Source organism: Mytilus californianus, unplaced genomic scaffold (genome assembly GCF_021869535.1).
Source record: "Mytilus californianus isolate M0D057914Y unplaced genomic scaffold, xbMytCali1.0.p SCAF_6, whole genome shotgun sequence".
NCBI lineage: Eukaryota > Metazoa > Mollusca > Bivalvia > Mytilida > Mytilidae > Mytilus > Mytilus californianus.
Genome location: NW_026262712.1, coordinates 105,273,024 through 105,296,783, shown reverse-complemented (window position 1 = coordinate 105,296,783; position 23,760 = coordinate 105,273,024). Strand labels below are relative to the sequence as shown.

Below are 23,760 nucleotides of genomic sequence, written 5' to 3'. Positions count from 1 at the left end.
AGTAGTCCAGTTTTAGTTGGTTTCCTTGAAGGTTTTCAAAAGGCTCCAAGAAGATGTCACGTTTTGGGTAAATACAATGTGACAGTAACTCAACAATTATAGAGTAAAACCAAAAAAAAAGCTATGAAAATGTCAAAGTACAGTCTTTCCCAATAAACGATAATAACTAATGGTATCTTATTCTTTTTGCCTTGCAAGTCTTTGCATGAAAAATGTCACATTTATGTCATACAAATGCTAGTCAGATACCTCCACATAGCTTTGAAATAACTATCAAATGTTGATTATTGTCTAATGACAATGTACCTTCATTTTAAAGGTATACTGTGCATAAAACATAACAGGTCCTGATATTCTTGATCCGAGGTTTACCACAAATGTCAGATGACAGACAGTGTTATTACTATATACTAGTAGTACAAATTAGTAGGAACTTATTTCATGATGTAGGTGTTAAAAACTATAGGTCACTGTAAGCAAGTTGTAAGAGGTGCCAATATAACAAAACATGATACAATTTCAAATGCAGAAACCATTATGGCCTGATATATGTAAAAAAAACAAGCGAAAAAAAACAATTCGAAATGATTACCATTGAATTAAAAGTGAACCTCAAAATCGACAGGAATCACCATACCCCAAAACATAATTCAGCAGATGGAGAGTTGTCTCATTGGCACTCATACCACATCTTCTTATATCTATAGAATCACTATACCCTAAAATATTATTCTGAAGGGATAAATATAACCTGAAATATTATTACAAGCAAATACCAGCTTTTAGTCTTGTGTTTTCTGACCCAGCCAGGGATTTAAACTCAAAACTCTTCCTCACAAAATAACTGAAACAAGATTATTTCTAAAAAGCTGAACAAAATATTATTTTAATAATATTTTAAAGAAACATAAAAAAGTTCAAATAAATGTTATTTATTAAAATGAGAAATGATTTATGTAGCAATCACCTTATATAATACTGCTACTTAAGACATAAGAATATGGCAATATTGAAAAAAAATACACCCTGCTTTAAAAAAACTCATACATTGTAGGGAAGAATCATAGGTGTTTAATTGTTACAGAAATTTCAACCTTACAATCGTTATGAACTAGCAAACAGGGAAATTAGGTGATGTTAACTTTACAATTGTTATGAACTAGCAAACAGGGAAATTAGGTGATGTTACTCCACTTGATAATAGTAAATAGGAAAACAAATAATAATATATTACATTTTTAGTGACCACTAAACATACAAGTAAAACAATACTAGCATTCTATAAAATATACCATTCCTTCTAATGCATTATGAAATACTATTTGACATTTCATTTAAACTATTGCAAAAGAATTCACTTACTTAAATCAAGAGGAGCAATGTTCAATTTCATGGACAGGGTTTTAAATATTATTTTAAAGCTAAGAAAAAATTTACGAAGTCACAGGATTTACCATTAAATTTAAAAACAAGTTAAATCTTCTTTTCTACAAAAAACAAGAGTTGTCTCCTATTTGCATTAGCCTTATCATGATATACTGTTACCAAAAGTACCTACAAATATGGGAGATAACTCATTAAACTTAAAATGAAGTCATAATTGGGAGGAAGGGGCGTTTAATATCAGATAATATTGAGAATGGAAGCACTTTTGTAGATGATGACGACGTAAATATAATTTGAAATCCCAATGTCAGACCAATCCACTTAATGCATTATCTAGACCTGTTTACAAGCCGATTTTATTTACAGAGCTCTAAATAATACTGTCATCTTACTTTATTTACATCTTATATAGCATATCTAACAAAAAATATATAACAATTATATATAAAACTAATACATTCTAATTTATTGCAGGCCTTCCATGCAGTGAACAAAACTAGCTCATATGAAGAGATAAACAAGTGTATTTCCTCCCCTTAACCCTAAAACTCAGCCTGCTAGTTTTCATTCCTCACAACTTATGCTCAGTTTGTTAAATTTAAAAACAAGTTAAATCTTCTATTTGCATTAGCCTTATCAGGAAATATCAAAATATCATAAACTGTTATCACAGAGATATGTCTCGCCTTTTTGTAATTTTGATTATGCAAATGTTGAAATCAAAATAGCAATACTTTAACATCTTACACAAGTTATGCAAATATTCAAAGTCAATGAACCATGACTGAGTTACATGGCTAAACAATCTCCATGTAAATGAGATGTGCCAATGCTAATACAACTGCATACCAAATACCATTGACTTATTATAAGTCGTTCCCAAACCTAAATACAAATTAACTTGTAAACTATGTAAAAGTTTCAAAGTCAATGAACCATGAAGAGGGGTTGGGGCTATATAATCTCCATGGAAACATTATACTTGCAAATGCCAATAAATTTGCATACCAAATATCATTGACTTAACATTAGCAGTTCATCTTAAACTGATCTAATCACAAACTAATACATGTAAACTAAGATAAGTTTCAAAGTCATTAGACTGTGACTGAGGGATGAGGCCAAAAAATTCTCCATGGAAATGAGATGTGCCAATGCTTATACAGCTGATTACCAATTAACATTGGCCTACCACTAATCGTTCCCCTTGAACTGACCTAATCACAAACTAATACATGATAACTAAGAAAAATTTTCAAAGTCAATAGACCATGACTAAGGGGGCGGAGCCAAATTATCTCCATGGAAATAAGATATGACAATGCTTAAACAACTGCATACCAAATATCATTGACCTACCACTTGTTGTTCCCCATAAACTGACCTAATCACAAACTAATACGTGTAAAATAAGCAAAAGTTTCGAAGTCAATAGACCATGACTTAGGGGGCAGGGCCAAATAATCTCGATGGAAATTAGATGTGCCAATGCTTATACAACTGCATACCAAATATGATTGACATACCACTTGTGGTTCACCATAAACTAGACCTAATCACAAACTAATACATTGTTGACGCCATCGCCGCCGACGCCGGAAACAGCATACCTATGTCTTGCTTTTTGACTCCGTCAAGGCGAGACAAAAAGTACCTACAAATATGGGAGATAACTCATTAAACTCTAGGAGTAGTTATCTGGAATAGCTGTGAATTGGATGGAGAGTTGTCTCATTGTCACCAATTTGACATCTTCTTATATCTATATACCTATAATAGGATGGTAGAGCGTAAGGGCAGGAGTAAAACAATATGCCCCCCCCCCCCCCCCCAAACTGAAAGGGCATAAAAATAGATTTAAACCAATGGCAGCTGATTGTTCTCACAAGTCACATCAAAGTCTTACATTAAACACCTAGTACATGTATTAACTAAGACCATTTAGGGGGGAACTGTAGGCCTATGAAATTCGAATGTAATCAACATATCTGGTTTAAAAGAATAAATCTTTACAACTGGCTCTCCCCCCTCTTTCTATCTCTCTCTTTAAACATAATTGTATTACTACATATTTTTCTTGTCAATAAGTGTTTCCAAGTTCCTCAGATCAACAGAATCCATTCTTCTGCTTCAGTTGATTTCTAAATTAACAAGCACGCTTTGTCTACAAATAGAAAATAAAATTTCATTCAAAACAAACTAAAATTCACAAAATAATATATATAATGTTGATGTCAGTAGATATTTACATTTTATCCATATATGGGGTAACCAGGAGACAGAGGCTAAAGAAATTCTTCATATAAAGCAGTTCAGAACTGTATTAAATCTTATGGCATCTTAAGTATGAAATGCCACCATTGTACTTACATTTTACTTCAGATTTGTTTAAAATAAACATGTCAATTTTTTCAGGCACCATGGATTAAAAATTTTCATTTAACCAAAGATTTGATGGATAAGGACAATATATGCCTTCAAACTAGTTTAACCCTGCCACACTCTGTATGTGCCTTCAATTCAGTGGTTAATGTTTGTTGCTGTGGTAATGTTTGTTGCTGTGGTAATGTTTGTTGCTGTGTTACATATTTGTTTTGTTCATTATTTTGGACATGAATTAGGCAGTTTGTTTTCTCGATTGAATTTTTTTACAATTTTCATTTTTTGGCCCATTTATAGCAAACTATGTGGTATGGATTTTAATCATTTTTGAAGGCAGAATTGTGACCTATAGCTGTTAATTTATATGTCATTTGGTTTCCTGTGGAGAGTTTTCAAAATTGCAATCATACCACATCTTCATATTTTTATATCTGTAATTGGGTATTGTATTATTATAGAAGCAATAAACTAGAACCGTTCATTATCTTTAATGTTACCTTGAAACAAGGATTTAATGTTACCGTCAACATACATACCTTAAAGTTGGTATTATTTTACATCCAGGTCCTACTTTCCTTCGATTTTCCTTCAGTAAACCATTTACGTGTTTTCAAAATATCCAGGATAACTGAAAAAAAATTTAATCCATCAACTGTGATAGTTTTAAACACTTATTGAAGGCCTGTATGTTGACCAATAGTTGTTAACTTGTATATCTTTTAGTCTCTGGTGGAGTCAGTTGTCTCATTGGCAACTATACCACATCTTATTTCGATATCTATACATGTATATGGAATTTAGTCAATTAATCAACATCTAATCATAGCAGTTAATACAGATAAATTAGATACAATATTGCTAAAGTGACATATAGGTCCAATGGGCCAGGTGTAAATATCAAATTGCTATGTATATACATGTAATTGTTTAGATGTATGTTATGATACACATGTCACTATAATAAATAATAACTTATAACTTACTAATACATAACATTTTATCTAATAAATATACATAGATATAAGAAGATGTGGTATGAGTGCCAATTAACATGGCATAATAATACTTCTTAATTTACTAGGCTAATTCTCGTGAATTTTTAGTTTTTTATTTTTAGTTTATGCATGATTTTTTTTCAACCTATGAATTCTTATTTGTAATACATATTTTGGTCATAACTGTTAATTGTGACTTGTGGAGCAGGAACTGTGTACCCTTCCTATTCTTTCAGGAGCACCATTGTTAAAATTCTCCATTTTGTTGGGTTGATATTAGGGGTCATCCATAATTGTCAACCATTTTCCAAAGTGTACAAAACATACACTTTTTCAGACCCCCTACCCTCCCTTAAAAAGTGTACATCAACCATTTTCAGATTTCAAGACAAGATTCAATCATTCTTAAAAAAAATTAAGATCCTGTCTATTATAGTTTAGTTTAATATAGAAATTTGCATTGAAAATAACTGAAACATATCGGACTGTTTTATTTGATAAATAAAAAAAAGCATACTTTAAAAATGTTGATTTTTTAACCCCCTCCCCCCAAGTGTATGTTTTGTACACTTTGGAAAATGGTTGACAATTATGGATGACCCCTTACTCAATCTGGTTTTCTGGTTAGTGTCAGATTGCTCCCTTAGAAATTTATCCCTTTTCTACACTAAAACAGAATATCAATGAATATTTTTGGTGCTCCATGTTAATTATCTTGTGGACTTATGGAATACTATATCCAGACGTGAATTTATACATCAAAATCATAACTACTCAAATGAAATGACTAGACATCTACTATATGTACCTTATGCATATTTACCTTGTCTTTTGAATGTTAAAGCTTCATGCAGACCCGGTTGTGATGTTCCTCATCTGGGAGATTAATTGGTATATAATCATTCTTCCTTTTTACAAGGATAGGTTGTTGGCATATCTCTCAATCCCAAACCTGGAGAACCAGAGAATCTTTACTCAAGCTTTTTTTCCTTTAGATCAATTGCAGACCAAGGCTGACGAGTCAAATCTACCAAAAATTTCATATCAGAGTTTTCTTCTCCTAGACATCCTTTCAAGGCTGATAACCATCATTCAGCCGGCTATTTAACCCATAACTGGGGCAAGGTTGATGAGTGCTAGGGATGTCCGCACGTTGATCGGCCTACACACTTCATCTCTAGGGTCCTTGCTACTCCGAGATCCTCTACAGTTAAGCCTAGGACACTAGATCCTAGTTACCATGTGCTGTCACGGGGAGGCACTGTAGAAGTCTTGTTAGTGTAGAGGCTATGTACTGGAAGGAAAGACTTACGCACTCAGCTTTCTTTTCACCTATGAATATAAGCTATCCAGCGGCAGTGTAAGAGTCTATGACTCCCAACCACACTAGACGCATACACAAACCTGTGGTAACACCACCAGCACACAAAAAAAAAGGGGTCATTATTTCAAATTTAGAAAAAAGAAGGTTATTTATTTAAATTTAGAAAAAGAAATGGTTATTTATTCAAATTTAAAAAAAGAAATGGTTATTTATTCAAATTTAATAAAAACAAAGGTTTATTTATTTATAATTTTAAAAAAGGAAAGGATTACTTATTTAAATTTTGAAAAAGGAAGGTTTATTTATTCAAATTTAGAAAAAGGAATGGTTATTTATCTAAAAACTATAAAAGGAATTATTTATTTAAAATCCAGAAAAGAAAGTGATATTTATATTTAAATTCAGAAAAGAAAGTGTTATTTATTTTAATCCAGAAAAGAAAGTGTTATTTATTTAAATTCAGAAAAGAAAGTGTTATTTATTTAAAATCCAGAACAGAAAGTGTTATTTATTTAAATTCAGAAAAGGGAAGTGTTCATTATTTTGAAATTTATAATGCATTTCATCCAAAAGTACAGGGTTATTTGAACTTCACAAACTTTAAAGCAACTAAACAGTATCAGAACAGTGTGAAATTACAACACCAACACATTACTTACTTCCCCTCCTTACCCAGCAACTTCTTCATCTCTATTACACTAGGCCATGGGGTAGCCCTCCCCAACCTCCAAGCCCTTAAATACACTGGACTTTCATAGGTTAACCCTCCCCGACCCCAAGCCCTTAAAAACAAGTCCCTGGATTCCCATGGGGTAACCCTCCCTGACCCCAAAACCCTAAAAACAAGTCCCTGGACTCCCATGGGGTAACCCTCTCCGACCCATAACCCTTAAAAAAAAGTCCCTGGACTCCCATGGGGTAACCCTCCCCGACCCCCAATCCCTTAAAACAAGTCCCTGGACTCCCATGGGGTAACCCTTCCCAACCCCCATCCCTTAAAAACAAGTCCTGGACTCCCATGGGGTAACCCTCCCTGACCCCCAATCCCTTAAAAACAAGTCCCTGGACTCCCATGGGGTAACCCTCCCCGACCCCCATCCCTTAAAAACAAGATCCTGGACTCCCATGGGGTAATCCTCCCTGACCCCCAATCCCATAAAAACAAGTCCCTGGACTCCCATAGGGTAACCCTCCCTGACCCCCAAGCCCTTAAAAACAATTCCCTGGACCCATGGGATAACCCTCCCTGACCCCCATGCCCTTAAAAATAAGTCCCTGGACTTGTTTTGGGTTAACTATCCCCTACCCCCTTGCCCTTAAATACAAGTGCCTGGAGTCTCACTCTCCCTTTCATCAGACCCCTAGGCTTCTCCTTCAAGACCTCTGAGCTCTTAAATTCCAGTTCCTGGACGTTGCCTCATTCCACCCAACCTGCTCCAAAGCTCAGTCCCAGGTCAACTATATATAAAGCTGTTGCTATGTGGGGCGAGGGGATAACTAAAGAAAACGAAGAAGAAAACATCAGCAAGCCAGTATAAACTTTACCTTTTATTCTATTCATACAGTGTTAATGGTTGTGGGTGTCATGCTAAGTGAACGTGCTTGGGTATTGTGATTGGGTATCGTGATTGGGTATCGTGATTGGGTATTGTGATTAGGTATCGTGATGGGGTATAGTGATTGGGTATGGTGATTGGGTATGGTGATTGGGTTTCATGTCTAGTTTATAGGTAATGTTCTACTGACTTGCTAGTGTTCAATTTTTAAACATTTTAAAAAAAAGTAAGTAATGTATTCATGTTGCAATCATACCCTTTAATAATGCAGTATTGTTAAATTCAAGTTGTTGGAAGTCCAAATCTCAGTGAAACACTGAAAATTAAAATTTTCAAACTAATTTAGTTATTGTGAGCTAAATTTTGATATCTAAATTTAGGAAATGGAATGGTTATTTATTCAAAATTGGAAAAAATGAACAGTTATTCATTTTAATTCAGAAAAAGATAATTACTTAGTTATGTCTTTAAAAAAGCATTTTTACTCTTTATCAACAATTACATGGATATATTTTAATGCTTCTTTAATAAATTTTAGTGATTTGTTTGAAATTTAATTAAAAAAAAATTAAAAATTGCCAAATTTTGTTTGAAATCTAACAAATTTTGTTTTTATTGTTAAAATTAATAAAATTTTGGTGATTTTGTTTACAATTTAATAAATTTTGATGTTTTTATTCAAAATATTTTAAAGGAAAGTTCCCATGAAAATAATGTATCCATTACTTCATCACGATATAATTCAATTCCGCCTTCCCATGAAAATAATGTATCCATTACTTCATCACGATATAATTCAATTCCGCCTTCCCATGAAAATAATGTATCCATTACTTCATCACGATATAATTCAATTCCGCCTTCCCATGAAAATAATGTATCCATTACTTCATCACGATTTCATCAAAATCCTGATGATGTTATGTGTTTCTCAACCACTATCCAGTCTATCAGAAACATTCTGAAATTAAACTGAAGAAAGGATTAAAATACCTGAAAAAAAACTATTAATAATTATACATATTTATTACAGTGTATTTTTTTTTTTTTTTTTTTTATATATTTTTTTTTTTTTTTTTTTTATATAAAAGTAGAATGTTTGTCACCACCAAATTATCAGAGACCATCTTTCCAACACATTACTTCAAATTAAAATTAAATATATTGCAGGTTACTTTTGATATTAATTAACAAACATGAAATAATAAAAACGAATTTTATGTTATTTTTTATCACAAATCTGCAATGTTTTGTGTTTGAATCAGTCCCAATAAAATATCTCAATGAAATGTTACTTTCAGCTTTCAGGGAAAAAACTACTGACCAAAATATTAAAAAAGTATAGACTTTTGCATAAAATACCAAGTAATGTGAGGAAACCAATCGTATGCAGGAAAAGCTCAGTTGTAGTGACTTTTATTCTCAGTATTACTAGTGACAGAGAAGTACTGAAACTTGTACTTACAAGAGATCTAAACACCTCTACAACTATAACCTTCACTGGACAATTGTAAGTTCTAAAATAAAACAAGAATGGACGTCATGCAGTCAGATAAAGCAGAGGTATCTACTGCGCCAACTGTAGGGAAAAATGATTTTTTACCAGTGTATATGTCTTTATGTTTTACTTTACTGTACTGTCAACTCCAAGAACTTTTTTTGTTGGTGACTGTCATATTTCTTTGCTTGTGTGATTTTTTTGTGTGTGAATTTTTTGTGTGTGAATTCGTTGTGTGTGAATTTTTAGTGTGTGAATTTTTTGTGTGTGAATTTTTTGTGTGTGAATTTTTAGTGTGTGAATTTTTAAGTCAGTTGTGTTGTATGTTTACACAATTTTGGCTCCTCCGTCGTAATTATTGTACTCGATAACCAATTATGTCAATAAAAAGAAACAAGTAAGGCAAATGCCACTGGTTTTTAATTTGTTCAGGTTGTCATCATGGAGTGGACCATTTGACTTAACCAGGTTTTATAGAATTTACCATGAAGTGTATGTAAATAGATATGGCACTATGGGATGATTTTTAAGGTCATATTCAAAGAGGAGACCCTGAAGGTTGATCAAGGATGTCAAGGTCAGAGTCATGCCCTTCAGAACGATGTTCATAATACAGCATCTATACTAAAATAAAAACCTATAAATAACTGGTCTGAAGAAAAAGTTATGAAAATTAAAAAAAAAAAATTATGAAAGCTAAACACAAAACAAAAATTGAATAAATTCATTAATATTGACTTTAAAATCTACTGGAACAGTTATACATTTAATCTGACTCTAAATTTGACATTAACCAATTTTTCTTTGAATAGTAAATTTTTCCTAGCTCAGAAATACCAAACTGTTCTGAAAATTACTAGAATTATAAACATTCCTAAATAACTTCCCTCCACAGAACAGTACACAATACCCTTAAGATATCTGTCTCTCTGCTCTCTATTATTATCTCATTCATTCATTCATTCATTCATTCATTCACACATCTTCCAGACAACCTATTTAGAAAGTATCATGTTAGTTATCCCACCCAGGTTAGTTCTTGATACTTTGTGAATAAAATGGTTTTATATTGATGTACTAGACATGGAGGGATGATTAAACAAGAAGTTTCATTTACCAGGTTTCCAGGTGTAAGGTGCATTAAGAGCTAATTAAAAAGGGTGTTATTTTATTTTACATTTTACAAAATAGTTTAGAAAAAATCCAAATAAAAATAAGTCATGTTTATCAAAAAGAAAAAGATATTGTAAGATGGCAACGATAACTGGGAGAACATAAACATGTGACCTTTCTAAACCTTATCTCTAAGACCTTGGCAATTTGAGACTTTTCTTATCTCTAAGACCTTGGGAATTTGAGACTTTTCTGATCTCAATCATTTACTGATTCATTTCAGTTGTACATTGTCACTACATCTTCTATATAGTTTTTTTTTCCACAAAACAGATCTCGTCTTGCTGATAATTTGTAAATTCTTTTAAAATTTTTCTCTCTCTATAATATAGTTTTTATTCATCTCTCTATAATATTGTTTTTATTCTATCTCTCTATAATATAGTTTTTATTCTATCTCTCTATAATATAGTTTTTATTCTATCTCTCTATAATATAGTTTTTATTCTATCTCTCTATAATATAGTTTTTATTCTATCTCTCTATAATAGTTTTTATTTCTATCTCTCTATAATATAGTTTTATTCTATATCTCTATAATATAGTTTTTATTCTATCTCTCTATAATATAGTTTTTATTCTATCTCTCTATAATATAGTTTTTATTCTATCTATTTATAATTTATAGTTTATTCTATCTATTTATAATTCATAGTTTTTTGTATCTATAAATAGTATATGTCCAAAATATGGTAAAAAAAAAGGTCATTAAAAGGGAAACAACACCAAAAAATGTTGACCGACAAAGATTGATGATCGGTACCAAATTTCTGCTGTTTTTTTTTTTCAAAGTCTGATCCATATCAAATTTGAAGGTGTGCATTACTGATAAAGTCAGGTGTGTTGAGTTCAATGATGTTGTCATGTGATAATTACAAGTTTTACCTTGATTACTGTACATATGTCGAAGGTCTCTGATATCCTAATGATGATAACATACTACAACAACATTATACATCTACCTTTGGTAACATACAATGTCTGACTTAACTTAAAATTGTATTAAACATTCATGCTTTTATTTACACATATATATACATATATATACAAAGAAAGTAAGGGTAGAGTACATGGGTAGAGGGGGGGGGGACTCAGGGAGTAAGACTAAGGGCAGGTTTACTTCTATCTTTTTATAGTTTTCATTTTTGCCAGAGAATTCCTAACCTGTTATGACCTATTAAAAGACCAAACCGTCAATGAAGTGTTCAAGATACAATCATCACTAAAACATCAACCAACGGATCAATCAATACCATCAGTCATTCATTTATTACTTGTCAGGTAATTTGGGGGCAACTGGCCAAAAGTGACAAACTAACAAAAATACAAATTTGAACCTACTCTTCTCAACGACACACAATACTAAGCTGAAACATCCGACACCTCAAATTGTACCCTCTAAAAGTCCTCCAAAAACCATTCAGACCATGACTCTCCATGAAATGCCTCCTGAACCAAACTCTCCTCATAGCTGCTCTGCCTTCCTCGTCCCAAATCACAACTCTATCCTGCTCACTAGTAAAGACCTCGTCATCCTCTAGAGACAGCTCCTCCACATCACTTACACCTTCTTCTAAATCCAAAGGACCACAGCAAGGTAAAACCCTGGAGATTACATACTGCATCTGCAGATTTCGACCCTCACTTTCCAAGTTTGCGCCAAACATCTGCAGAGTCTCATCATCACTCTCCAACCTGTGTCTTACCTCACCACAATCCTCGGATAGGGCCTCCACCTCCTCTGAAACCTCAAGAACTCTCCTCTCCAAATCCTCCCAAAACTCATCAGCCTGCTGCTGCTCCTGTTCCCAGGTTGAGAAAAGGTCAGCATCATCTATGTCGAAGACCAACTCATGTTCCTCTACCTCCTCAAACACCGCTGTATCATTTTCAACAGTGTCATCCAAAGTAGAAATGACTTCTACCTCAAATGGCATTGCTGAAAACAATGCAACACGGGGTGCTTCCACCAAACACTGCTCGGGGTTAGCAGCCCTTGGTAGCTCAGGAGACTCTACCACAGGGGAAGGAACATGCTCATCACGACACAAACCTTGAACCTGGGGTGAACTACTCTCTGGCTCAACACATGGTCTAACCAAGGGACCATACGGACACAGACCTACTAAGTCGACGAGCTCTCTCACCATACATAGTATACCAATCATTTTTCTTGCTTTTTTTGTCGTTTTGTCTGAAAATACAGAAAAGTAAAATGATCTTAGTTATGCTTGTTAATTAATAGACAACAATATGTTACAATAAAACTTCGCTGAGCACAGCCTGATACGACCCCAGTAGTCAAACCCTGAACAGTTGGTGCAAGTTTGGACACAACATTAAAGCTTAATACTGTCTAAATTTGGATTGTGATCAAATTTTTGAAATAATATAGGTTTCTAACAAAAAATAAATGTGGTGAAAGATCGATCTTTAAAAATTTGAAATGGGTAGAAATATTTGTATTTATTTTCAATTGAAGATTTCTTGCTATTGTGCAATACTGTGCAATTGAAGATTTATTGCTTTGGTGCAATATTGTGCTATTGCACAATAGTGTGAAATAGAAGATTTCTTGCTATTGCGCAATACTGTGCAATTTAAGATTTCCTGCTAATGCGCAATACTGTGCTATAGCACAATACTATGCAATTGAAGATTTCCTGCTATTGCATAAGTTATATATATATAGCACGCCTTTTACGAATTAACTTATTTAATTCACGAAAATCGTAGCTTTGAGTGGATTAAATATGTTAATGAGTAAGGCGTGTCTATATATGATTTGTAACATTAATGGGCTATGACACATGTTAAAGGTTAAACCCTAAACAATAAAACTTTTCTGCACTTTTAGATATCATACGTCAATAAAATAGTGGCGTGATACTATATATAATTTCAGAAAATTAATGTCAGTTGGATTTGTTTGTCCGATAACGGTACGTTTAAAATTCAAAGAATTGTTGCCGTTTGATTCATACTCTTTTCTTCCCAAAAATTCTTGAAAAAGGGCTTGTGGTTGGGAGAGAAAAGGGGGGGGGGGGGGGGGCAGGGTAATGCAAAAATTTATTCTATGATTATTTGCCATCAAAACATAAAAAAGACTTGTAGTTTCAAAGGACGCTGTGATAAAAAGGAAACATATACCTAATACCAATTATGAAGGTAAATCAAAATGTTCTTTCATTCCCTAAAACTGGGGAAGATCAGTTAATTGATTGTGTGTTGAATTCACGTAAGGTCCAGGGACAAATGTTTGAAGTTTGTTCAATATATGAAAATAGAATTTTATGTGGGGGGTATGTTTTCTATTCTTCTAAATAATATTCTGATCCTCAATTTGATGAAAAGTTATTTATTCTGGTCAATAAATTCTGAATCCAGATTTTCCCAATAACTTATAATGTTAAATATTGAAACTAGAGGCTCTAAAGAGCCTGTGTCGCTCACCTTGGTCTATGCACAAGCAGCATATTAAACAAAGGACACAAATTATAAACGAGAATAGAATTCATGATAAAATTGTGTTTTGGTCATGATGATGTGTTTGTCAATCTCACTTTACTGAACATTCTTGCTGTTTACAATTTTCTTTATCTATAATGAACTTTGCTCAGAAGTTTCATAGGAAAACATTTTGTGAAAGTTTACCAAAATTTACATAATTTACGAAATTGTTTAAAATTTACTATAAAGAGCAATAACTCCTTCAGGGGTTAATTGACCATTTTGGTCAAGTTGACTTATTTGTAGATCTTACTTTGCTATACATAAATGCTGTTTACAGTTTATCTCTATCTAAGATAATATTTAAGATATTAACCAAAAACTGAAAAATTTTCTTAAAATTACCAATTCAGGGGCAGCAACCCAACAACGGGTTGCCTGATTTGTCTAAAAATTTCAGGGCAGTTAGATCTTGACTTAATGAACAGTTTTACTACTGTCAGATTTGCTCTAAATGCTTTGGATTCAGATATATTAGCCAAAAACTGCAATTTACCCCTATGTTCTATTTTTAGCAATGTTGGCCATCTTGGTTGGTGTGCGGGGTCATCAGACACATTTTTTAAACTAGATACCCCAATGATGATTGTGACCAAGTTTGGTTAAATTTGTCTAACTAGTTTCAGAGAAGATTTAAAAGTTTACTAAAATTTTAGAAAAATGGTTAAAAATTGACAATAAAGGGCACTAACTCCTTAAGGGGTCAACTGACAATTTTGGTCATGTTGACTTATTTGTAGATCTTACTTTGCTGAACATTATTGCTGTTAACAGTTTATCTCTTATAAATATAAAATTATTCAAAATAATTACCAACAAGAATGTGTCCCAAGTACACGGATGCCCCACTCGCACTATCATTTTCTATGTTCAGTGGACCGAGAAATTGGGGTAAAAACTCTAATTTGGCATTAAAATTAGAAAGATCATATCATAGGGAACATGTGTACTAAGTTTCAAGTTGATTGGACTTCAACTTCATCAAAATCTACCTTGACCAAAAACTTTAACCTGAAGCGGGATGAACAGACAGACGGACGGAAGAATGGACAAACGGACGAACGAACAAACGAACGAAAGGAAGAACGGACCCACAGACCAGAAAACATAATGCCCCTCTACTATCGTAGGTGGGGCATAAAAACTGCAAAATTTGGTTAAAATTACTAATTCAGGGGCAGCAACCCAACAACGGGTTGTTCGATTTGTCTGAAAATTTCAGGGCAGATAGATCTTGACCTAATAAACAATTTAACCCCTATCAGATTTGCTCTAAATGCTTTCGTTTCAGAGATATAAGCCAAAATCTACATTTTATCCCTATGTTCTATTTTAGCCATGGCAGCCTTCTTGGATGGTTGGCAGGGTCATTGGACACATTTTTTAAACTAGATACCCCAATGATGATTGTGACCAAGTTTTGTTAAATTTGGCCCAGTAGTTTCGTCGGAGAAGATTTTTGTAAGAGAATACTAAAATTTTAGAAAAATGGTTAAAAATTAACTATAAAGGGCACTAACTCCTTAAAGGGTCAATCGACAATTTTGGCCATGTTGACTTGTTTGTAGATCTTACTTTGCTAACATTATTGCTGTTTTACAGTTTATCTCTATCTATAATATTATTCAAAATAATAACCAAAAACTGCAAAATTTCCTTAAAATTATTTATTCAGGGGCAGCAACCCAACAACGGGTTGTTCGATTTGTCTGAAAATTTCAGGGTAGATAGATCTTGACCTAATTAACAATTTTCCACTGTGTCAGATTTGCTCTAAATACTTTGGTTTCAGAGATATAAGCCAATATCTACATTTTACCCCCTATGTTCTATTTTTAGTCATGGCGGCCATCTTGGTTGGTTAGCCAGGTGATCGGACACATTTTTTAAACTAGATACCCCAATGATGATTGTGGCCAAGTTTGGTTAAATTTGGCCCAGTAGTTTCAGAGGAGAAGATTTTTGTAAAAGATTACAGACGCAGGATGCCGGACGACCGACGCTAAGTGATGAGAAAAGCTCACTTGGCCCTTTGGGCCAGGTGAGCTAAAAAATAATTTGATTGATAGCGTTGAAAAACTAAATAAGATTGATCGCGCTTTGTGCGAAAACAAATTTCCGACTGAGACAATAAAAAACATAGTTCCCTTGAAGTTCAAATGGTTGCTCCCTAATTACTACCCCAAGGAGGCGAAGCTAGACTGTGCATTAACAACTTTTGAGATGGAAGTTAATGCACTGGTTTAAGCTCCTCCACTTCTTTGCTTTTCAAACGAGAAGTTCTCTACGGCGGGATTGGAGAGTGAAATAACTAAAAATTCATTCAGTTAACGCACTCTACTAAAACTAACCGAGTTAACTCACCAGAAGATCAAAGGAAAATTTACCATTCATGTTACAATACTTTATATAATAATTTACACATCATATTTGGTGTGTATAATCTTCTGTCATATCAGTATTTTTTGCCTTAATATACAAACAAGAAAAATAAATCAATGGAAAAATGGAAAATTTAAAGAAAGAAAAAATCCCCACCCCCATCCCCCAATTTTTTTAACCCGCCTTTCATTTATTACCCACAAACACAATCCCAGCTTTCCCTTTGTGGTATGATACCTTGCTGTACAATTTCAGAGAGATCCATACACTTATAATGACCTCAAGTAATTGTTTGGAAATTAGAAAAACGTTTGTTTTTGGCACCTTTTTGACCCCTAATTCCTGAACGTTTGAGGCAATTACCCCCAAATTTAAACCCAGCCTTCCCTTTGTGTTGTGATAACTTGCAATACCATTTCAGAAAGATCCATACACCAAAACACAAGTAATTGTCTGGAAACTATAAAATTACTTGTTTTTTTGCCCCTTTTTGGCCCCTAATTCCTGAACTGTTAGGACTATAACCCCCAAAATCAATCCCAATCTTCCTTTTGTGGTTTCAAACCTTGTGTTTAAATTCAATAGAGATCCATTCACTTAAACTAAAGTTATTGTCCAGAAACCAAGTGTCTTCAGACAACGCAGACGACAGAGACAACATGATACCAATATAAAAAAAAAATAGTATACAATGTCATTTGGAATTGTATTTTTTTAAATGGCAATATTAAAGTCTCTAAACTGACTAATCTGTCAGGTCAACATTTTTTTTCAATTTGATTCAAATAACATAGTAAGTTAATCAAAGTACTGAAGTACTGACATCGGATGACCACAAGTTCTTGTGGTTGGTCAAAAGCACATGTCACAGAAAAAGATCACATCACTATACCTGAAACTGAGGTTAATGTTCAGAGATATATTTTTTTCTGAGACAAGTTCGTGCGTGGATGATGAATAAATGACAGGAAATACAACCGCACCGTAATAACTATTATAATGTAGTGATACAAATCAGTATACCTGGGATTATTATACTAAAATAATAATAATAGTCCCAGAGTATACACTGCGGTTTGTTGTAATATACACTGTGTATCATGGTACAGCGGATATCGGTACTAACCAAGCAGAGTGACCTTACACGGAAATGAAAATCTTTGTTTTGTTCACAAAAGATCAATGTGTACTTCAATCTAAACATAATTGTTGTTTTAAGAAATGATTTGGTCTTAGGTTGATAAGAGATGTCTCATTATTTTCCCAAAACAAGAACGATTACTAAAAACTTGTGCAAATACTTGTTGAAGAAGTTGGCGCTCGTCTTATCCAATATAATTCTATATTCATTGCAACTCTTTTTCTGATAGAAGGCCACTGTGTGTGTGTAATAAGTATGGCTGTTTCAATAATTGACATTGAAATCTTTCATTCATATGTTATTTTTCGATATTTTATTCCGAAAAGAGAGTTGTGTACGGTGTTTAGCTGACCACAAAAATTCTTCTGTACCGTGCATAGTTAAGTTGCTGTACACCGTACACAAAAACTTTATTTTCATACTCGTTTATTACCCAAAAAGTTCAAGGAATGAGTAATCACAGGTAGGTTTATGATTTGTAACTATTACTTTTTAACAACTGTATCGAAATTGAAAGTTGGTGTTGAAATTCAAAACTATTTGCGCATGAGCAAGTTAATTGTTTTTATTAGAATATCAAAGTTGTTTTATAAATAGGAAAATCGATGCAAAAATTACTTGGGAGCAGGAATTTCAAATGTTGAGAAATGTACATTTAATATTGATAAAGCAAAACAAAGATTTTCGTTACCATGTAAGGTCAAAATCGATCATGCCCACTTGGTTAGTACCTATATCCGCTGTACTGATGATACACAGTGATATATTATATTAATATAACAGTTGCATGTATAAATAATTTTCATCCATTTGTATATCATTCTATTCTACTATTCTAATAATAGTGCAGTGCAAGTGCATGGTGGACTGTGACTCTTCTGTAAAAAAATCGGTTTTTCTAAAAGATTGGATATGAGAAGCCATTCATATTTTCCCACAAAAACATTTACAGAGTTATTGGTCCTTGTCGGGAGTGTCGCAAAACGTTATCGTAAACAGCTTGAGATATTCTTCCGCAAGGTGTGCATAGATATTATCAATATTTTTTACTTATATATATATATATATATATGTGTGTAAAGACAAAACATTTTCATATTATTAATTGTGTTTAAAAAAAAATATTTTTAAGAGTATCCATTGAAAAAATGAATTTAAAACAAGCGATAAGTAATGTTATTTTGCACTAGATAATGTCCGCCGATCTATAATTTTTATAGATCGGTCGAAAACCCAAAACTAATTTGCATAATTGAAATTTGGGCAATGGCAATACATCGGAATGACCTCATGGTCATCTTGATGTAAAAATCTTCATGTCTTCCCTACTCTTTTAGATGACATACATTTCATGCACTTGACCAAGCACTTGACATAAAATAGGCAACTAACTGATCAAAGGTTGCATGTATATGGACCAAAATGAGGTGGAATTTTTGGCTTTCAAGACAATAATATTTTGAGCCATCTTTTTATAAATTGAAACAACATTTGTAACTGGTAGCTAAGAGAGAATTATTATTAATCAATACTTCTTTTTATAAATGTTTGAAATCAACAAAATTCATAGCTACAACAAATGACATGAAATGGCAAATAATCTTAATGCTCCTGACAAATTTTATCTCATTTATATCAGCCAACTCCCCTGCATTAAATAATGAGGATGACAACTTTCAATTCCAAAATTGAGCATGCACATTATTCAATTAAACAAGTGAAACTCACTCAGCTGTATTTGGTGATTTTGAGAGTTATTGGTAATAAGGTATACCGTATAACAGGTTATTTTTGCGAGTGTAAAATTGCGTGATAATTATTGAATAAGGTATACGAAATATTTTGGCGGATTCAAAACTTGTATCAATACTTATAATGCATGTACACTTTTAAATTGGCGGAATTTATTTTGGCAATTTTGTTCTATCTGCGAAAATAAGCAAAAATTTACACGCCGCGAAAAATAACCCGCTATATGGTATTATGTTCAACAGAATTTTTCCTGAAGTTGTTTCCAACCTTTGAAATAAGACGTCTAAATGTGTTGTTGACAGTTGTTTTATTAAGATGGAAGCTAAAACCAAACGCAAGACTTCACAATACTTTTTCAAAGGGAAATAACTCAGTTTTTCAGATTAATTTATTATTGACAATGAAATTCTAGTAAGCAATTGCAAAAATGTTTCAACTTAAGCACCATTGTCTTTTAAAAGTGATGAATAATATTTATATTATCAGTAAATAGGCATCCCTTAGGAGTCAATTGGCTATTTGGATGATTTGACTTTTTTGTAGATCTTTCTTTGAAAAACATTCTTGCTGTTTACAGTATATTTCTATTTTTAATAATATTCAAGATAACCAAAAACTGCAAAATTTCTTTAAAACTACCAATTCAGGGTCAGCAACCCAACAACGAAGCTGTAAATTTCAGGTTGGATAAATCTCAACTTAATCAACATTTTTATCCTTGTCAGATTTGCTCTAAATGCTTTAGTTTCAGAGATACAAGCCAAAACCTGCATTTTCCCCTATGTTCATTTTTTAGGCATGTCTGCCATCTTTGTTTGCGGGCAGGATCATCAGACAAATTTTTAAACTAAATACCTTAATAATGCTCAAAAATTTCATCTAGGCTATATCTACTATTAAAGATTAAGAAATTTCTAAATCTAGACTGCAAAAAATTATTCTATAATACTTAGGGATGACATCAAAAGATCAATGTAGGATAACAAACTGAAATCAAATAGTTTGGGGGTGGGGGGCGTTGAACTGCTGCAAGTTTTGGTTATCCGACATTGATTTTTACATATATCCATATTGGTCAATCAATTTTTCCCAAATTAAGTTAAGAGGGGGGTCAGTTATCCATCATTGAACTTTTGATGTCGTCCCTAATATCTTGCCACTAATTGATTTTGTTGTATAGTTTGGAGTAGTTGCAGCTGTGAGGGTTTAAATAGGATATTAAAATTACAAAAGAGAGCTGCTAGATTAATACCAGAAACAGACCCTTTTGCTCCTTCCGAGCCCTTATTTAAACACTAGATGACAGTTGAACAGAGAATAAAATATCACAAGTTTTTGATGACATTTAAATGAATCAAAAATAATGCCCCATCATGTCTTATTATTAACAAATTCATCATGTTTCAGACAGAAAATCATACCCCTTGGAGAGTTGTTGTTCAAGGAAACCTCAAACTCCCTAAACCAAAAATAGAATTGTTCTAAAAATCTTTTGTATATTCTGGACCATTCTTGTGAAACAATTTGCCAATAGTTTTAGAATATTACAAATGTTAATTCTTTCAAATACAAAATAACAGATCATTTATTGAAATCAACATGTTGAAAATATATTGAGAGCTTATTGTCATGTTTATTTTTTCATCACATTTTATCAAGTTGTATTGAACATTATTATCATACTTGACTTTTATACCATAAATGTATGAAATGTATATGTTTGCATTTTGTTTGAATTTTTATATTAGTTATATAGCTAACTGTGTAACCCTCTTAAAATAAAGTATTGTTCTTGTGGTTGTTGCAGTAATTGGAAAAGTGTTAAAAAATTTGTAAAAGAAAATCAAATATTGTTGAAAATTTTACAATCAAAATATTCTGACTCTATCAATTTTATACAAGTTTCCCCCATAAAAATGCAAAAAGGGTAAAAATCATCATTTAAAGGCAATAAAAGATGAGAAAGAATGAAACACATACATTTGACTGTATAAAGAAAAAACTAAATATATACACCCATTTCATCAAAATCAATCCAGTACATTAATCTTCGGTTTGACTCCTTTGAATTAAATTTAAGCAAAAACTCGAAAAAGTTTAATATCTTTATATTAAACTGAAGCAATTGGTTTTTGATTAAATATCCAAAGCAGTTGATAGATATTATTGGTTATATAATTTGATATAGACAATATACAAGGGAGACAATTTTAATATCATTTCAATTAGATAAGAGTTATCTTATTGTATTTCTGCATGAACACTGGCTAAGTGGATTACATGCAGAGCTCCAGTTAAAAATTTAACAATTAAGAGTTTTTACTCATCATTTTTAATGTAATTGAGTGAAATATTTCTTCCTTTTGCATTATCTGTTCAAGTTCACCCCTCAGGCAAAGGTTGAATTGGCTTTTTCACTCCAATTATTCCTGAATGTATTTTTTTTTTCTCATGGTTTTCAAATTGAGACATTTACTCTGTTTGGGTAAAGTTGATTCATTGTCATGTGTATGATGTCGCAGTATTATAGTTCTGTGAATGTGTTAAAACATTTTAACATCATTCATGGAAAGTTATTTTAATCACCCAATTTTAGTGACATAAACCAAAATATTGTCCATGTAAACAAAACAGTCCCTATAAATATATGATCATAATGATGGATGGTTATTTAATGACCTGAGTGCCATTGCACACAGAGTTATTCCTTTCTCCATGAGTGAATCAATAATATGGGTGACATTTCTATATTCCTCAGAATAAGTGTCAGTTTTGAGATAATTTATATAACTATCTCTTTGGCACAAGAGGTGATTTTCTATTCCGCGTAAATTAAAAGAAATTTTATGAACTGTTGCCGATTTTTTATCGTTACAAATGATTTAAAGATTCATATTAGGACTCAGTTCTGCCATTTGTAATTTCTTGACCCATATTGTTTCGGTTACATTAACGTTAATGTAAGTGACCAAGAATGTCCCAGAAGTTACTATTGCTTTTTGATTGGTGCTCACTTTTAATGACGAAAGTATCTTTCTTAAAATTACAAATAAATTAATAAATTACGCAAAAATAATTCATTATTTAGGGTAAATAACGCACTTGACAGCGGCTAATAGGGTTGGTAAGGCATAGTTTTAATAAATAATTTGGTTCTCCTTCGAATGAATTGGGTTTTTAAACACTGAGGAAAATTGAATTAAGTTTTCTTAGTAACTGTTTTATAATAATGCAACAAACGCAGCTGATTAGGAGCTCTAGATATGTTTCTCTTAATCACAATAATAATTTGTTTTTATTTATTATTGGCATTTTCTTCTTAACATTATGATCATCTCAAACTTTCTGTTTTCTTTTTTATAACATTTGTCATTTTTACTTATCAATACAGTATTACAGTGTACTCATTGTGTAACAGGTAGCAACTTGCAATATTTGCACCAGATTTCAAGGATACAACAGAGCTATTATCACAAAATATTCTAAGCATAGTTTTACTAACTCTTTAATTTTATTTTATATTCTCAACCAAAACACATGTTAGGCAAACTTAAGGATGTACTTAGGTGATCTAAGGTAAAATCAAATAAATCAAGAATTCAAAATTGATACTTTAAGCTGGAAGAGTATTACATGTAGTTAAGAATCAAAATAAGCTAAAAATATTGATAGGTCATGGAGCTCCTTTTCGAGATATTTGATTTATAAAATATGGCGGGAAAAGGCTGACTCGGACTTTTACCTTATATTTCCATTGGTATTATTTGGGTCTCAAATCAAAAGAAAGAAAATCAAGAATCTGCTTAAATTTTGTCAAATAACCTTTTATGAGCTATTAAGTCTTATGTTGAAAAATAAATAGGTGTTATGGGGCAAAATATTTCACCTTGTATTGTATGGAAAAAAACCAAGGAGTCCGAACATTTGACACTTATTCCAAAACCTCACCGAAGTACATCCTCCAGTTAGAGAAAGAAAACCAATGTGAGACCGACAGGACTGTCAAATTAGGTAACATGCAACGCCCCCTTTGCCGAGTGACAGGGGCATGAAACATAGCAGATACACAATAAATTGTAAATCAGAAACAAAGTAACAACACTTCATCAGCATCTTATAAGGAACATTTATGACATGTTTAGTTTCATTCCAAGTAGTGGTTCTCTAAAAGAAGAAATTTATATGTATTTCCCGTAGGGTCCTAATTGTTAAGCTAAGTCCCCTGCTGGCAGCCATCTTGGATGATGGATCAGCTACAAAGAAACAACACTTGGTCAGCACCACATAAGAAATATTTATGCTATGTTTGGTTTCATTCCATTAGTGGTTCTCTAAAAGAAGACATTTGTATGCATTTCCAATAGGGTCCTATGTTAAACTAAGTCCCCCCTGGAAGCCATCTTGGATGTTGGATCGGCTACAAAGTAACAACACATGGTCAGCACCTCATAAGAAATATTTATGCTATGTTTGGTTTCATTCCATTCAGTGGTTCTCTAAAAGTAGACATTTGAATGTATTTCCAATAGGGTCCTATGTTAAACTAAGTCCCCCCTGGAAGCCATCTTGGATGATGGATCGGCTACAAAGTAACAACACATGGTCAGCACCTCATAAGAAACATTCATGCTATGTTTGGTTTCATTCCATTCAGTGGTTCT

General features: G+C 32.7%; 2 long non-coding RNA genes across 2 annotated transcripts; both read right to left on the bottom strand.

The window, feature by feature from the left end:
- Nucleotides 1-916: 916 nt before the first annotated feature.
- LOC127706305 (uncharacterized) lies at nt 917-2,483 on the bottom strand. The gene is made up of 2 exons (XR_007984407.1): nt 1,190-2,483; nt 917-1,141 (listed from the first exon to the last, which is right to left on the bottom strand). It is a non-coding gene; the product is annotated as an uncharacterized LOC127706305 (long non-coding RNA).
- Nucleotides 2,484-3,215: 732 nt separating this feature from the next.
- Nucleotides 3,216-5,835, bottom strand: LOC127706302 (uncharacterized). The gene is made up of 3 exons (XR_007984404.1): nt 5,587-5,835; nt 4,305-4,396; nt 3,216-3,550 (listed from the first exon to the last, which is right to left on the bottom strand). It is a non-coding gene; the product is annotated as an uncharacterized LOC127706302 (long non-coding RNA).
- Nucleotides 5,836-23,760: the final 17,925 nt, after the last annotated feature.